This window comes from Botryllus schlosseri, chromosome 9 (genome assembly GCF_051294905.1).
Source record: "Botryllus schlosseri isolate E-star chromosome 9, Bs_hap1, whole genome shotgun sequence".
Lineage (NCBI taxonomy): Eukaryota > Metazoa > Chordata > Ascidiacea > Stolidobranchia > Styelidae > Botryllus > Botryllus schlosseri.
The window spans coordinates 3350250-3366059 of NC_137244.1; the positions used below are offsets into that span (position 1 = coordinate 3350250).

Sequence of the window (15810 nt, forward strand, 5' to 3'; positions counted from 1 at the left end):
GTCATCTCATCGATGGGCAATCAGTCACCAAATTGGCCTGAAACTCGTATGGCTGACTTCTCCGTTATTCTCTGCTGTTTCGAAATATATTTCGTTATGCCCCAAACTCCGCTTTCAGTAATATAACCGTCGGCTATGTCATCTCATCGATGGGCAATCAGTCACCAAATTGGCCTGAAACTCGTATGGCTGACTTCTCCATTATTCTATGCTGTTTCGAAATATATTTCGTTACGCCCCAAACTCCGCTTTCAGTATTATGACCGTCGGCTCTGTCATCTCATCGCTGGGCAATCAGTCACCCAATTGGCCTGAAACTCGCATGGCTGACTTCTCCGTTATTTTCTGCTGTTTCGAGACATATTTCGCTACGCCCCGAACTCCGCTTTCAGTATATTGTAACCGTCCGCTATGTCATCTCATCGATGGGCATTGGGCAATCAGTCACCAAATTGGCGTGAAAATCGTATGGCTGACTTCTCCGTTATTGTCTGCTGTTTCGAAATATATTTCGCTACGCCCCGAAGTCCGATTTCAGTATATTATAACGGCCCGCTATGTCAGCTCATCGATTGGCAATCAGTCACCAAATTGGCCTGAAACTCGTATGGATGACTTCTCCGGTATTCTCTGCTGTTTCGAAATATATTTCGCTACGCCCCGAACTCCGCTTTCAGTATATTATAACCGTCCGCTTCGTTATCCCTCGAACTCGAATGGCTTGACTATTCGCTTACATAGATTCTGATCTCAGCTTTACACGTTGTCTTTTAATTGTCATTTAGCTCGAAAGTTTATATGTTCCGCCGTCTACACGTTTTAGAGTCGCGTATGCGCGTGTCTATAAAGGTCAATGAGCGAAAACTCCGCTCTCCGCTTCCTCCGCTATCTCCGTCTTTTAGGAATCGGTATTTTTGGCTCTTTCCGCCGTCTCCGCGTTTTAGGGTCCGTTCTCCGCTTCCTCCTCTGTCTCCGCTTCTCCGTATTTTAGGGATGCCCAAAGTCGGTCTATATATAGAGAAACACGCGTGGATTGGAGGTAAAACAAAAAAATTCAGTTGACCGCTTCTTCGCGCCCCCCTACAGATGCTTTCACGCCCCCCAGGTTGGGAACCACTGCACTAGAATTATAAAATAATATTTGTGACCAAAGCTACGAAAGTATTTAAAATGATTCCCGTGTCAAATGACACCATTCGTAGACGTATTTGTAACATGTCAGCAGATATAGAAAATACCATAATTTCTTCTTTGAAGCTGAGAAATCCTAGTTGAGTGCTCCGAAAAGGCAGAAGGACCTCTTCAGAGACCCCGCTGCGACTGTGGTTGCAGTTAAGCACTGTTTCCTTTAAGCTGCACGCGCGCGCAATCGCGCAGTGGTGACGCGGTCTCTGTGCACAGAAAATCTAAGCTGCGCACAAAAATGCCGAAGTGATGACTTTTTTAAATTTTTTTAGTCATTACCCACTCTTGTTCAAGGGCCGCGTTGTGAGTTGGTGAGTGCGCGTGCATACTCGAAAAAAATTAGAGGGAACATTGCTGCCAAGTATTTTGGTACTTCTCAGGTGCCGTAAGCCAAGAAAGTTGAGAACCAAGTGTGCCGCGAACTATTTCTATTTTCAAATGGTGCCGCGAGGTCAAAATGGTGGAGAACCACTGGCCTAGGCGAAGTAAAGAAGAGGCATGCGCACTAAATGAAAAGTAATGCAGAGAATATAAGACGCAAGCGACAAAATGACAGGGTTGTAATGACTCGAGTCCGACTCGAGTCACGATTTTCTGATGACTCGACTTGACTCGAGTCATTTTCTCAAAATACGAAAATGACTCGACTTGACTGACTCGAGTCAATCTGTGTATTGACTCGACTTTGACTCGAGTCATTGCACATGACTCGAACCAAGTCATATGACTCGAGACTCAGACGACAAGACCGACATTTCGTTGTAATTTGAAGAGTAGTAAAGTAGCCACACTCTTGGGATAGCGTCTATTGGTACTCGTACTTGGAAATGCTACCAGAAATTGCTAGAAGTAAGGAAAATTTGTATATTATAAATGCAACCCTGCGCAATGAGGTGGCATGTGGCTGAAGGCGAGGTCGGTGTTGGGTCGTGGTCCGGTAGTCCTGAAGGCTGGCTAGTAGTAGCCTACCTTACTGTAAGAGAGAGAACACCACGGCAGCGTCGCTTCACTTACGTTTCGAAATAACGTACCGGCTGCTTATGATCGAGCAGCATATCTCAAATTTTAATTTTAATAGAGTCGACAACGCGACACCTATACATGTAAAAGTTGTCGGCCGGGTTTACAGCAACATGGTGCTGCTAATTTGCGGACTGCTGTTGGACCAAGCGCATTGCTCGTTGCCTGCCGACGGTTTAACAGTCTTTATATTTCTCACATGCTCCTGAACTGCGGCATCGTTATTCCCGACGTTATACCAGTGTTGGGATCAAGTCACTACCTTCGAGTCACGAGTCATTTCGAGTCATTGCAAATTTTGACTCGAGTCAAGTCAAGTCAATCGATTTTCGAAGGTGACTCGAGTCAAGTCAAGTCACTCGATTTTTGGAGGTGACTCGAGTCAAGTCGAGTCAAGTCAAGTCAAGTCACGAGTCAAGTCACAATTCAAGTCAAGTTGCCTTTTCGAAGTCTGAGGCATGATTACGTCATTACATTTTGCTAGCTGTCAGAAATACAGATTGAGTGGTCATTGATTTTGAACCGATGAACGAATATAGAGTTGAATATACACGCAAGAAGGCGCTGTATCGCTCACATATACCTAGAACTTCGAAGCTACGTAAGTAATTGCATAGCCTCATCAGTTTATAGTTACCAGCCAAAATAGAGACTCGGGAAACGAATTGAAAAGTTGCAATACATTACCCATTTACAAACTGATATGATGCAATTCGAGCCTGTACCAATGGTTGAGGACTATAAAAACTATATTCGAATTCAATTTCAATAAAGCAAGAGGCTTGGTTAAGGTAACAACAGAGAACAGAAATAGACATTTTCGTATGAAATTGCTTTACTATACTAGTTTACGATTTATTTGTGAGAGAACAATGGAGGCTCAGTAAAACGCACGATCATTCAATCCTTGGTCGCTCTCACGGGTTACACCAACGTTTCGCGAACAATCCGAACATATGCAACATTCAGTTATGTTTATCCACACCGATTACTTGATGACTTGAAATTGACTCGTGAATTTTGCTCCGAGTCACGAGTCAATCCACATTTCTGATACGCCGAGTCAAGTCAAGTCAAGTCATTTTAGCAAAGTGACTCGAGTCAAGTCAAGTCATACGAAAAAGGTGACTCGAGTCTGACTCGAGTCAAGTCATGACTCGAGTCATCCCAACACTGCGTTATACCATGCAAAATTCGATGCCGATCTGTGGGTTTCCGGGCCATGAGCAGGATGAAATTCACATTTGTCTGATTGTACCGTAATAACTTACGATTAATACCAGTTTTCTCTCACTTGGCCCTCGGAAAGTCAGTCACATCAGGGTGTCCTATATGGTGTCGACACAAGCAAATCTCACGGCTCAGTGAAATTGATTCACGTCACAATTTCCATTTGTCTACAGGCAATTTGACGGTCATTTTTGATCGGCTTGCCGAACATTAAATTTGGTAAAACGGATATCAATCGAAAGCTGACTCTGCACTGACTACGAAAATATAAATTTTATTCCGCTCGTGGCCCTGGAACTCCCACAATCAGCCTCGAATTTTTCATTGTTATGAAGATTCGCATTTGGACGCAACAATGCTGTCTGGCAAAACGAGAGAGAGCTCAAGAGAAAAAGAGCCAGACAGCATTGTTGCGTCCCAATGCCAATCTCCATAACAATGAAGAATTCGAGGCTGATTGTGGGAGTTCCAGGGCCACGAGCGAAATAAAATTTATATTTTCGTAATCAGTGCAGAGTCAGCTTTCGATTGATATCCGTTTTACCAAATTTAATGCTCGGCAAGTCGGTCAAAAATGACCGTCAAATTGCCTGTAGCCAAATGGAAATTGTGACGTGATACAATTTCACTGAGCCGTGAGATTTGCTTGTGTCGACACCATATAGGACACTATGATGATATTTTTCTTGATGTGGGGTGATTATAAAGCTCCGTGGTGCGCACAGGCATAAGGCTGATAAACAATCTTATCGGTAGGACATGATAATGACTTAACGATGTTCAATTACGCTCCCTGTATTTTCGAACTCATCATCCCCCACCAGCTCTACCGCTAACTCTGATCTTGTGGGCGGAGGGTAGTAACTATAATATATCGAACGACCAATATTATTGACAGAATTCATTCACATAATTTAACGACCAGATGCATATAGAAGCCAGATTCATATAGCAAGCACCCCTCCACCCGCCGAAGTTGCATCGATTACCCCAATGATATATATACATTTTACAATGATTGGAAACTGCCACGCCCCCTAACGCTGTAAGGTTTACTCCCGCCGAAATCAGCGTGTGCGCGGATAAGGTTGACTGCGTACACTTCATTGAGTAATGTTGACCGTGGTTGAGTACTGCTATCACCTTTGCTGGCAGATATTTCACTGTTTTTTCGTTTGTTGGTGGATTGTTAATAGGTTTTGCGAGCATAGTGAGACAGTACTGCATACTAAGGTCTAATGAAACTTCTGCTTAGGTTTTTGCATCTGTGGATGAGCGTAAAAATGCTTGGAAAATTAAGACAGATTGAGATTCGAACATTTGTAAGCATCAATTACGCCATCTGATATCTTGAAAGCGAAACTGATTAAGATGCTTGTGGGAGTAATCTTATTGCTGGTGGGTGGCCAACCTGAAAATTCGATGAGACCCATTTAACAGCTAAAGTAATTTTATTGAAGGCTACTATAATATTTATAACTCTTTTTTCTCACTAACAGTTGATTGATGAATAGTTGGTTGCGTCAGAATGGAGAGATAGTGTTGCATACCAGGGTGTGCTAAAACCTGTGCCAATGCGCATTTGTTTAAAGTTCCAGCAAAACGTTTTTGCACTGGAGCCAAATAGGCCTATGAATGGGCGGAAAACCTTGAGAAATTTATCAGGAGTATGCGTCAACATCCGTGGCTGGATCAAATGTACTAAAAAGACGATTTAACGATTTGCGAACTTCATTCGCGTCATCTGATTTGTTGAAAGGTGAGGAAATGATTCTATACTGTACTGTTTATCATTGCATAAGCACTACAGAGTGGTAAGCTACCTTGACTATATATTTTGATTCCCATGGTAGTTGACTGGTAAAACTGACAAAACGAGTTTCGTTTTAACACTAGAACGATCAAGTGGCTTTTTTGACACATTTTCATTTTTGAAGAGCTGGCATTCAGTCATATCTTACGCTGTGCGGCTGAAACTTCTTGACTTTTATTTATTTTATGTAGGCCACCTTACCTGTGATTTTCATCACTCATCTAGTACAAATAAAAAAGTTATACACAGAAATACCTAGAACTACCGAGTGGCCATTTTGACGTATTACAGTTTTTCTACCTTGAGGCATCGCAGTTTCATATTCTTGAAAGTGGTTATGTATCTGCTAAACGCAGAAAAGTCGTTTATAACAACTAAACTTTGTTTATATCGACTTGGTCTATCTGTGTTAGCAACAACATTCCTTGTAATAGAAGGCTTTGGATCTTCCTCGTTCCGAGTCACCAAAGCTCTGTAATATTATATTTCTGAAGCTCAGCGTGATACAGGACATGACATTTGAAATGTACCATTAGACCAAGCCGACATCTGTATTGTCCGTACAAATATACTAGGGTTGTACAAGGGCAAAGGGCCTTTGCTCTGGTCTACGATATGGATATTCGAGGGGGAGGGAGCTGGATCTTGTAAATTGAATGCATGTGAGGACTGAGGGTATGAGTGCATTTTGTTTAGTCAGACCCTCTCGAGGAACAAATTTATGGAAGTCATGAGCTTTCTATTGACATAAGGAGTAAAAAAGGTGTAGACTCGATAAAGATAATATTGTTTTCGTTTATTACATTGTCGAAATGCCAGCAAGTAATTGGGGTAAAATGTCATATGGTGGACGCTGCTGCTACCAAGTATTTGTAGTACAAGGGCGTCTCATATTTAGGCAATGATAGGACAGAACAACTCTTCTATAATCTATAGGCCTACATTTGCCGAGCATAGTAATGTGAAGAGTCTGATGTAATCCATCTTGAAACAATGTTACGTGAATGTGGCTGTATACGCTCGGAGAAGCAAACGGAGTCCCAGCTGACACTATTGTCAAAAGTTGCTTGAAGCTACCAAGGACCAGAAGGAACACAGGCAGCTTCATGTAGCCACACTTTTCAAAGCTATCATCTTGTTGATAAGCATAACGGTGAGATGCCAGTGTAGAGATCGAAGTTGTACAGTACACATATATATTGAGTTCACTCCACCGGAGGTAACTGTTTCCTTCAGAAACAACACAAACAAGAAACCAGTGACCAGTTAAATGTTATAACGAAACAAAACAAGGGGGGTATTATTGGCCAGGTTGCAATGCAGTATTCTATGAGGGTACCAACAAGTCGACGATGGTCTGTGCATGTTTTCTTAGAATGTGAATTATCTTCTACTTGCAAAATGCCGATACTATAAAAATATGCAGATCGAGGATTAGTAGCGAGATTGCATTATGCAAATCTTATCTGGTAAGCTTTATGATTTGCCAGCAATAACCAAGAACGGTGATGTGGCTAAAGCGGATCTGGAACCTACTCCAAATTTTTGAAGAACGTGCTCAAATACCAAATGCGCACCAGAACAACACTTATATGTTACACCAAAAAAACGGCGATTTGTTAGATAAGTATTGCACTAAGGTGTGTCTAAAAAATTGCAAGTACCTGTGAGCGCAATAAAACATGGTTTCTGATGCCGTTTGTTGAGATTTGTGCCGATTTTTAACTCCGTTGAATGCATTTAATCGAAGAAAATCCAACATGCGTCAAAAAAGCCACAAGGTAGTTCTAGGTAGTTCGAAGTTCCGGTAGTTCTAGTGTTAATTTCTAATGCATTTGCTCTTGCGGACAGGACGCAACCTTAAATTTACCAGTAAATTGGCTAGATTGTGTTCTCATGACTTTAGCTGTTTCGAATACTTCATCGCTAATATTTCAGCAACGCTGTTCACTGTGATGTTTCATGTGTCTAACTACTTCTGAATTTTTGCATTTTCAGTGAAAGAAAATATTGTATTCAGTACAACGAAAGATGGAATGGTAGGATTCGTTTTTTTTTGGGAGTCAAGACCTGTAGATGATGATGAACCAGCTACACCCGCTCTTCAGGTTTATGCCAGTGGTCTGGTAACGTCTGTTTCCAAACCCTTGGCATACTACGCAACAAAGTCGGTGGCTTCATTTCAACTTTAGAGTATATTCTGGAAATGTGTCGGCATCTTGGAGGATTGTGGATTTCGGGTAGCTGCGTTTGTTGCTGATGGACTCAGAGCAAATCGCAAGATGTTCCAAGAGCTGAATAACTTGAACTTAGAGTATCCTTACAAATGCAAAAATCTATTCAACCCCCAGCATGAGATATTTTTGATTTTCGACCCTCCCCATTTGTTAAAAACCGTACGCAACAACCTCTATGCCAGTCGCACTGGTGGTACGATACTTCTCAACAAGGATGGTAAATTTATTCGATGGCGGCATTTTACGGCTGTTTGAACCTACGGAATTGAGATGCTGCAAATTGACAGATGCACATTTTCATATGCAAAGTTTGGCAAAGATACGGGAGGTTTTTGCTGCTCAGCTTCTGTCTAATAGTGTTGCGCGTATTATGCGAGCGAGGAGAGGTGAGGCTATAGAAGCTTCTGCATGGTTTGCCGGTATTTACAAGTGGTTCGACATTATGAACACATCAACCAAGTTCAGCTACAACGCAAGTAGTGTTATGGGAATCGTTTGGTACGCACCAATCACAGAAGGCCACGTCGCCTTAATTGCCACGCCTACATTGCCACATCATCCGCCCATTGCCACACCTATGGGACGCCTATTGCCACATCATCCACCCATTGCCGCACCTATAGCACGCCCATTGCCGCACCTATAGCACACCTATTGCCACATCATCCACCCATTGGCACATCACATACCACATTCATCTGTGTCACATCATCAAGCGCCACACCTATAGTGCCACATCATCCATTGCCACATCATCACCGCATTGATTGCCGCATCTATATTGTGCACAGCGCCGCATCAACCAGCGCGATGTCGATTGCTGCACCTATAACACTCATTACCACGCCAAAACTTACCTTAGCTAGAATCGAACCTGGCTTGGATGGGTATAATGTCACGTCGCTCACCACCAGGCTATTGAGTAAACTACCCGTATTGAGCTGTTTTGAGAATATAACCGCCGATTCTCTCTTAAATTCCGAGACAACACCTTTTTCGAGTTATTACACATAAATATAAGACTATAACAGCTGTGTCATCATTAATTAGTCAATGATTTCGGGGAATTCTGCAAATGCAACTTAATAATACAGATATCGCAACCATAAAGGCCTACGATCACGCAAAGCTCATGCACCGCGCATATTGCCGAATACTATTCCAAGAAATTGACGCGTGTAAATGCGGCACGAATATAGTTGCTTACGATTCCAAGAAGTCGGATCACATCGACAATATGAATTAGAACATTCTAAATATAGTTGCGATTCCAAAAAGTCGGGCCACATCGATAATGGGAATTAGAACATTCTAAATATAGTTGCGTTTCCAAGAAAACGCCGCGCTGGCGTTACGAATTAGAATGTTTAGTTCCGACGTAAAGCAATTCGCATTCTGAAAACTTCACATTTCTATTACAAGTATTGCCATGTGCGCAGGGACGCAGGTATCGCAGCTGAGGTAAGACCAATGTATTTTCGTGTCAATTTAAACTCAATTTAGCTATAATTTCTCGATGCAGCATTAGCTTACGCGAATTGTGAACGCAGATTGATTTACGTTGAGATTTCTCCAATAGCTAACGTAATGGTGAGTCCTGCGCGTGGCTATAATGTTAACCGGCAATATAGCCGAAGTCGCACAAATTCGAATGTATACGCAAGTTTTCTGCTAAAGGTAGACTATCTAGGCTCGCTTATTACTCGAATCTCGGTGTGGTTATAATAATTAGCTAGAGCAATAGTTTATCACCTATATTTAAATTCGCTCATTTCATTTCAGATCAAAACGCCGACATCGCATATACGCAATTTACGCTCGGAAAATTTCGCATTTATCACAACTATCGCGCTATGCACTTCACCTAATGACGCAGGTGATTTAGGCTACATTTCCGTATAGATTCGCACTAAATTTGGTTATAATTACGCGGGTATGCACTTCGGATTTGAGATGGATGTTAGTCTATGAATTCTTGCTTTACTCACGACCTAAAGTTGATAAATTGCGAGTTGTAGCAAGCATCTAACTATTGAGATTATGCCGATTTTACAAGTCCATAAGCTGCTGCTTTTAGATATGTGATTTTAATAGCTAGTGCACTGATGCTTTTCCGATAGTGAATTAAATCTATAGCTAAACCTATGTCTATGCTATAATTTATCTCCCATTTTAAAACGCTATGCCACTGCAGGTTGAAGCTATAACATTTCAGATCACTGACATCACATCTGTTCCAGACGGTAGCGTTCAAGGCTACATCTTTGCGCAGCTATATCTATATCGAAGAAGTGTGCCGAGGTCGTATCATTTCAACTCGCTCAACTATAGCATAGATTGTGCCCGCAAAATGCAAATTCGTACTAAGTGTAGGCTGGCTAGCTTCGCTTATTACTCGATGTTCAGTAACGCCGTATTAATGTAAGCTGCGTTTGCCGGGGCTATAGGAACGAAGTCACTCAATACAAATTCCTGGCTCTTGCTAGATGATGATAATATGAAGCCGCTACTCCATAAGCTGCTGCTTTTAGATATGTGATTTGCATTATGCCGATTTTACAAGTCCATAAGCTGCTGCTTTTAGATATGTGATTTTAATAGTTAGTGCACTGATGCTTTTCCGACAGTGAATTAAATCTATAGCTAAACATATGTCTATGCTATAATTTATCTCCTAAAACGCTATGCCACTGCGGGCTATAACATTTCAGATCACTGACATCACATCTGTCCCAGACGCTAGCGTTCAAGGCTACATCTTTGCGCAGCTATATCAAAGAAGTGTGCCGAGGTCGTATCAAAGTCGCTCAACTATAGCATAGATTGTACCAGCAAAATGCAAATTCGTATTAAGGGTAGCCTGCCTAGTCCCGCTTATTACTCGATGTATAGTAACGCCGTAATGTAAGTTGCGTTTGCTGTAGGAGCGAAGTCACTCAATACAAATTCCTGTTTCTTGCTAGATGATGATAATATGAAGCCACTAGCCCATAAGCTGCTGCTTTTAGATATGTGATTTGCATTATGCCGATTTTACAAGTCCATAAGCTGCTGCTTTTAGATATGTGATTTTAATAGCTAGTGCACTGATGCTTTTCCGACAGTGAATTAAATCTATAGCTAAACCTATGTCTATGCTATAATTTATCTCCTAAAACGCTATGCCACTGCGGGCTATAACATTTCAGATCACTAGGCCTGGTTACATGTTCGACTCGACTTGGCGTTCAAGTCGTCTCCAGTGACGTCACGTCTCATCTCCAAGCTGACTCGTTAAAGGGCCCTGTTTACATGTTCCTTCAGGAAGCTGTATCGTGGACGACCCGGTGTCGCTTTACCTCTTACAAATATATATTCGTAGTAAGTTTGGTGGGCAAAGGTACAACGACAATGTGTGTTTGGTCGTACTCTGAAACGTTTCTTATCCTCGAAATTAACGAGGATGATGAGATACTCATAATATCGATATTTGTAGAGGAAAATAATCTTGTTCATATCATGATTGTAGAGGAAAACAACAAGTATAAGTTATCAGCTAGCTTTTTCGGCGTCAACGAAGATGGGCCGTGGAGTATAGGCGGGAGTAACGACTGTTTTGATATGTCAGGCATCACTTGTCGATGCGATTAGAATAAGGTCATTAACACTCAAGTGACCCACTTGCAAACCCCATGTGGCCTCTAGTTGTTCGGCCGCTCCTCAGTAACAGACTACCCCATGTATGCCGGTGACTTAAGAGTCATTCACGATACAGGAAATACTGCAGAGATTTTATTGAAGCATCTTGTCGGCATGATATACCAAATAGGAAGTTTAAAATACCAAGAATGTCTATAAAAACTGTCATAAAGAGCAATATAGAGCACTACTACTAAATTGCTACCACCAATTCAACTTTGAGAAGTGCCAATTTCAGCACCCTCACAAACACATAGGCTACCATGAATACAATATCAAAACGGCAAGCTGAAAATCGTGAACACCCGCACGACCGCAGAACACTATAACCCAGAACTAAAAACAAAGCAATAATCCTAACACCGCTGCGCTTCATCATCACCAGGAGAGTCACAAATCTCCATATCATCCACCCGGGGAGACACCAGCTCCATCCCATCACATGCGCGCTCACATCAGTTTATCCAGTGGAACAGTAGGCCTATGTACGAAATGCAGCAATCGTTCATGTATTCCCGTATCGATATGGCACACTGCAAGGCCGCTTCTTCCATCAGTTCACTATGCATGTCATAGTCGAATTGTAGTACCGGTACAATCTACATCTCTTCCGAACTGTAGTCTGAGAAGTTGAAATACAGATGCAACGTTTTACCTTGTTAGCCATTTTATGTAGCTGATGACAGCAACTATAGGCTACTACAGATCGAAGCGTCGCAGCCAAATATCAAATATAAAACTGCCCTAAAAGAGCACGGTTGCTACTCTCCGGTACTGGTATACTACATATGATATATTCCATCGTAAACAAGCGAGCACTTACAAAGTAACCCCACTTTTCCTTGCCATGTTTGCCCAATTTCTCAACATCAGATGAAAAACATGAATTACGATGCCAAGAGCCCGCGCGGCAAAAAACAGCGCCGTCGAACGAAAATCGCCGGACTCCGATGACCAAATACTCAAGCCGATCGTAAACCACATTACACAACAGCTTGAGGCTCGAGTCGACTTGAAGCAGTTTGCCTTTCTCTTTTCATCGAATACGAGAGAGTCGGGTCGACGAGTCAGCTTCGAAGCTGACTTAAACCGTCATGTAAATGGGCCTACTGACATCACATTTGTCCCAGACGCTAGCGTTCAAGGCTACATCTCTGCGCAGCTATATCAAAGAAGTGTGCCGAGGTCGTATCAAAGTCGCTCAACTATAGCATAGATTGTAGCAGCAAAATGCAAATTCGTATTAAGGGTAGCCTGCCTAGTCCCGCTTATTACTCGATGTTCAGTACCGCCGTAATGTAAGCTGCGTTTGCTGTAGGAGCGAAGTCACTCAATCGGGGCTATAGGAACGAAGTCACTCAATACAAATTCCTGGCTCTTGCTAGATGATGATAATATGAAGCCACTAGTCCATAAGCTGCTGCTTTTAGATATGTGATTTGCATTATGCCGATTTTACAAGTCCATAAGCAGCTGCTTTTAGATATGTGATTTTAATAGCTAGTGCACTGATGCTTTTCCGACAGTGAATTAAATCTATAGCTAAACCTATGTCTATGCTATAATTTATCTCCTAAAACGCTATGCCACTGCGGGCTATAACATTTCAGATCACTGACATCACATCTGTCCCAGACGCTAGCGTTCAAGGCTACATCTCTGCGCAGCTATATCAAAGAAGTGTGCCGAGGTCGTATCAAAGTCGCTCAACTATAGCATAGATTGTAGCAGCAAAATGCAAATTCGTATTAAGGGTAGCCTGCCTAGTCCCGCTTATTACTCGATGTTCAGTACCGCCGTAATGTAAGCTGCGTTTGCTGTAGGAGCGAAGTCACTCAATCGGGGCTATAGGAACGAAGTCACTCAATACAAATTCCTGACTCTTGCTAGATGATGATAATATGAAGCCGCTAGTCCATAAGCTGCTGCTTTTAGATATGTGATTTGCATTATGTCGATTTTACAAGTCCATAAGCTGCTGCTTTTAGATATGTGATTTTAATAGCTAGTGCACTGATGCTTTTCCGACAGTGAATTAAATCTATAACCTATGTCTATGCTATAATTTACCTCCTAAAACGCTATGCAACTGCGGGCTATAACATCACATCTGTCCCAGACGCCGACGTTCAAGTCTAGATCGTTGCGCAGCTATATCAAAAAAAGTGTGCTGAGGTCGTATCAAAGTCGCTCAACTATAGCATAGATTGTACCAGCAAAATGCAAATTCGTATTAAGGGTAGCCTGCCTAGTCCCGCTTATTACTCGATGTTCAGTACCGCCGTAATGTAAGCTGCGTTTGCTGTAGGAGCGAAGTCACTCAATACAAATTCCTGGTTCTTGCTAGATAATGGTAATATGTAGCCACTATCACCTAACCGAAAGCAAGTCGCTACTGCTGATTGAGATGACTGCTATAATGAACGTAGCGCCCTTAAACGTACTAAGCAAACTTTGAAACTATTGATTTTATTCGCATATACATTTACACAATTTCATATTCTTGCTTCAGCTCCTTGACGAAGCGTCGCACGATCGAATCATTCTTGCGATGATCTCCACCGAAGGAATTTAAATAACGTTCCGTACTCCATCCGCGCGCCTTATGGACGATGAAGCTTAGACAATGATGACCGCACGCTCTGGAACGTTTGTGCTGCAGACGCTTTATAGAGCAGGTATAATTTTCTGGTTCTATAAAGCAGGCAATCTCGTATTTCAGTGGCATTAAGCCAAAACTATCGTGAAAATGTGTCTCATCCTCATCCGCGTAAATGCATATCCAGTGACTTCCGATTTTTCGAGCTTCGTCATAATTGATCACGATAGCATAAGGAGGAGGGGGTCGCCTCGGCAGTCGATCGATAGGAAATGTGCCAAGGAAAATATGTTTTGTTGACTCGCAGCACCACAATATTTGGTCTATTTCATCCCCGTTCATAGCACGGTCACTTTACGACTGCTACTGATTTGCAATAGCTTCTGGAATTCCATGAAACAGAGCAAAGTAGTTTCCGCTGTTAGCCCGCCAGCAGGAAATGTGATCCGTAAACTTAAGGTACCACTCTTTTGTAAGTCAAAGCAATCATCCAAATCATCAGGGCGCAAATTATAAACCAGTAGACAGAAACCACTAGCGAACTCTTCAGGTGTTAGGAGTCCTGTGTTTCTCTCCATTGCACCCGTACCCTCAATCAGGTTATGGTAAAGCTCCGTGTAATGACCCTTATCGAAATCTAGCTCATAACCTCCCTCCGGAATCAGAAATCCGTTCAGTTTCAGTTCGAGTCGTTGCATATTATTGTGTATGAAATTATAAGGATTTTTCGTAACATCTCCTTGAAAGGCTTTCGTAGCTACCATTCCGATGATTAGGCGAGAAGGTAGAGTCCCGCTATATAGATTCCCGATATCTATCTGCGTCGTAGCAGCCGCAAATGTTCGGGTGATCAATTTCATGTCGATATACGGATATTTCGCCTGGGCATTAACCATCATCGCTGTCTTCACATCGTCGCTGACTCGTACGCTACATAACTGTAATTCCTTTTTCGTTAAGGTGAATTGACCGGTAGCATCTCCCATCATGAAAAAGCTTTTCGGATTCAAGGTAAGCTCAAACTCGAGAGGCACGTCATGTAGGATGTAGCGGTCTTGCAGACATAGTCCGTGATGGATTTTTGCACGTATTTCCACCACGTTATCATCCTTATAGGCTTTACTCCTGTTGTAATATCCTTTGTTAGCCGAGGCGTTAGTTCCACCGATCGTATCCATTTTTCCTAAAGTATCCTTTCTCCATCCTGAGGCCCTCAGTGTGGTATTTTGCACGTCAAGCGGAGTGAATAAATTGTGCAGATAGGACGAATAACACTGTACTTTTATATCTTGTTTCAAAGTTTCGTTAGCGACTTTAATTTGTAGTTGAGAAATCAAGGAATCCAAGATATTATTTACAACTCCAACATCATCATCGGCACCAATTGCTTCGCCACCTTTCTTTAATTGTAAATGAAATAAGAAATAGCTCTCGCTCAAATCGATAAAGTCTTCTGACCCCTCAAAGCGGAATGTTATCACGCTGGAGTTGTTCGAAATCGGTGCTATCTTGATGATTCTTTTCTTTTCAACGCTAGTCTGTGTCGCGGGAATGTGAAATAAATCCAATGAGGGATGTACCCCCTCTGGGGACTGTACATGAATTAACTCCGCCATCTATCAAGTCTCAAGTAACAAATGATGCTTATCGTCGTGTAATATATATTTAATCGAAAATATCTTTGCGACGTCTCTTTTTCGTGATCTTACGACTCCGTCTTGGCATTTTTCTTTTTCTCAGTAAAGAATCGAGAGCGTTCCCAGCGGCTTCTTTTCCGCGTATTTTAAGACTATCGCCGACATTCTCTCCATTAAGAACATCAGAGGCTACTTGCGCACCGGTATGTAGTAGACGCTTCCCGAGTGATTTTGCACCTTTCGAAATTAGGGGCATAACGCTTCTTCCGAACGAACGAAATAAGTTTCCAAGTCCATGACCTCTCTGCACTTTACCCCGAAAAAAATTGATATCACCACCGCTCTGTTGGTGATAATAGTTTCTGAACGCCTCCCGATCACAGCAATAATGACTCCTCATGATGTCTCAAA

The 15810-nt window shown here is 42.2% G+C and overlaps 1 protein-coding gene and 1 long non-coding RNA gene across 2 annotated transcripts in view; one reads left to right on the forward strand and one right to left on the reverse strand.

Moving 5' to 3' along the window:
- The window catches only part of LOC145445863 (uncharacterized), a 126924-nt gene that overhangs the window by 43311 nt on the left and 67803 nt on the right, over positions 1 to 15810 (reverse strand). The gene's annotated exons all lie outside the window — the stretch shown is intronic.
- Positions 8517 to 15219, forward strand: LOC145445874 (uncharacterized). Its single transcript, XR_013917127.1, has 4 exons — positions 8517 to 8946; positions 9268 to 9361; positions 13676 to 13841; positions 14723 to 15219. It is a non-coding gene; the product is annotated as an uncharacterized LOC145445874 (long non-coding RNA).